The sequence below is a fragment of the Chrysochloris asiatica genome, unplaced genomic scaffold, assembly GCF_000296735.1.
Source record: "Chrysochloris asiatica unplaced genomic scaffold, ChrAsi1.0 scaffold00019, whole genome shotgun sequence".
Lineage (NCBI taxonomy): Eukaryota > Metazoa > Chordata > Mammalia > Afrosoricida > Chrysochloridae > Chrysochloris > Chrysochloris asiatica.
In genome coordinates, this window is record NW_006408537.1 from 31,305,905 (window position 1) to 31,308,470 (window position 2,566).

A 2,566-nucleotide genomic window follows, 5' to 3' on the forward strand; every position below is an offset into this window, starting at 1 on the left:
CCACACCAGGATTCCTCTTTTTATATATGTAAACTAAGCTCCACTGGTTTTGATTCTCTAAAGAAAATCTTTATTAATGGTGGCAAAATTAAAGCATGTGTAGCTAAACTATACCTTATTTATTTCATAAATTTATATCGAGCACTCATTAAATTTCAGTAATATTACTAGCACAATTTTATTTACATTATAACATGTTGTTGTTATTAAGCCATGGGGTTGATTCCATATCATAGTGACCCTGTACAGCATTTACGAGGAACAGCTGGTGGGTTGGAACCACCAACCTTAGAATCTGAAAAAGTTTTAAGGTAAAAGGAATTGAAGACGAAGATAAATGTGTACTGAGTGTATTGTCAGTTTGCCATACTGTGGTGGCTTGCATGATGCTGTGATGTTAGAAGCTGTCCCAACAGTATTTTAAATATAAACAGGATCACCCATGGTAGGCAGGATTGAACAGACCTTCCAGACTAAGACAGACCAGACAAAAATAGAGGTAGATTGCTTCTGATTGTTTAGTCACTGAAAACCTTAAGAATAGCAGCAGAAAGTTGCCAGATATAATACCAGAAGATTAAAACATTAATAATAGCAGTAGAACATTATCAGATATGATCTAGATAATGAGGCCCTTAGATTGTAAGTCATGAAAATACAGCTTGGGAAGAGCTGCCTCAAAGTAGAGTTGATGGTGATGACATGAATGGGAACCTTTATTTGGTGATGGGACACAACTCAAAACAAGGAGAAACAACTGCAAATATCCATTAATAGTATGAACATAGAATGCACAAAATAATAATCTAGGAAAATTGAAAGTTGTCAAAAATAAAATGAACACATAAAGATTGATAGCCTAATCATTAGTGGGCTGAAATAGACTGGTATTGGTCATTTTGAAACAGACTATCATAGGTTTGCAATGTCAGAAACAACAAATTCAGGAGGAATAGCAATAAATTAATCATTAAAAAATTTTGTCAAGATCTATCTTGAAGTACAATGCTGTCAGTGATAGGATAAGATCTATATGCCTGCAAAGAAGACCAGTTAATGCCAATATTATTCAAATTTACATACCAACCATTGAAATCAGTGAGATGAAATTTAAGATTTTTACCAACCTATTCCATCTGAAATTGATCAAACATGTGATCAAGATGTAGTGATAATTACTGGTGATTGGAATGTGGAAGTTGGAAGCAGAGTAAGGATCCATATTTGGAAAGTATGGTATTGGTGATAGAAATAATGCTGGAGATCACATGATACAATCTGGTACTGAACCAATGACTTGTTGGATGCCAGTATTTATCCTACCAGGACCATTGAACATAGCAGTAGTAAGATGCAAGAATAAGTCAAAAAGCATTGCTGCAAAGCCATTGTTGCTGTTAAGTGCTTTCGAGTCAGTTTTTCAATGAGTGACTGGTTGATTTTGCACCACCAACCTTGCAGTTAGCAATCCAGTGCTTATTCTGCAGTACCACACCAGCCTGGAAACAAAAATATTGAAATGTTAAGCTATTGCTTCTAGACATATTCTTTATCTATTTCTATACACTACTGAAGACAGTATTTCCATTTCTGTAATCCTTCCCTGAAGAATTCTGCACTCTTCAATACATATATACTATGTCAAAATGACAGTTTTGGCATCCTTGAAGGATGTTAAATCATGTTCCTTTTAAATATTCTTTGCATTTGGGGATGGATCAAAAGAAAGTCTTAAGGAACAATATCAGTGCTATAGGGTGTATGGGGCAAGATTTTCCAATGCCATTCTCATAGGACACTGCTTGTTGTTGTTGTTAAGTGCCATCAAGTTGATTCTGACCCACAGCGACCTCATACAGGGTTTCCGAGAGCAACTGGTGAGTTTAAACTGACAACCTTGTGGTTCATACTGATTTTGCAGTTCAGCGCATTAACCCACAGCGCCACACCAGGACTCCAGGACACTCCTTACTACCTGTGAGTAATCAGCAGCTGCATTGTTGCGATAGAAAAAGAAGAAGAAACAAAAAAAAAAATCCTCAGCACATATTTCCTCACCAATGCAGTTTTCAATTTTCTTAGAATGTCTTAATCTCTCCCCCATGATCATCTGTATTTTTGAGAAAATCTGTCAAGATTATCCCTTTGGGATACCCAATTGTTAAATTCCATCGAGTCGGTTCTGACTCATAGTGACCCTGTATAAGATTTCCCAGGAAAGGCTGGGGGATTTGAACCACTAGCCTTGTGGCTGTAAGTCCAATGCTTATCCTACAGCTACACACCAGGACTCCTTCGGATCTCCAACAGCTCTTACTAAAACCTAATGAGCTGACCTCTGCTCTGAATTGAACTGGCCCAGCAGATCCCTTAAGAAGCCATTGTTTGATTGAACTTTTTTTTAAAGTCACCCAAAAGGAGCTCTGGTAGCGTAGTGGTTACTAATTGGGCTGCGAATCTCATGGTCAGCCATTCGAAACTACCAGCTGTTCCGCGGGAGAAAGATGAGGCTTTCTGCTCCCGTAAAGATTTACAGCCTCGGAAACCCTGTCCAGGGTCGCTATGA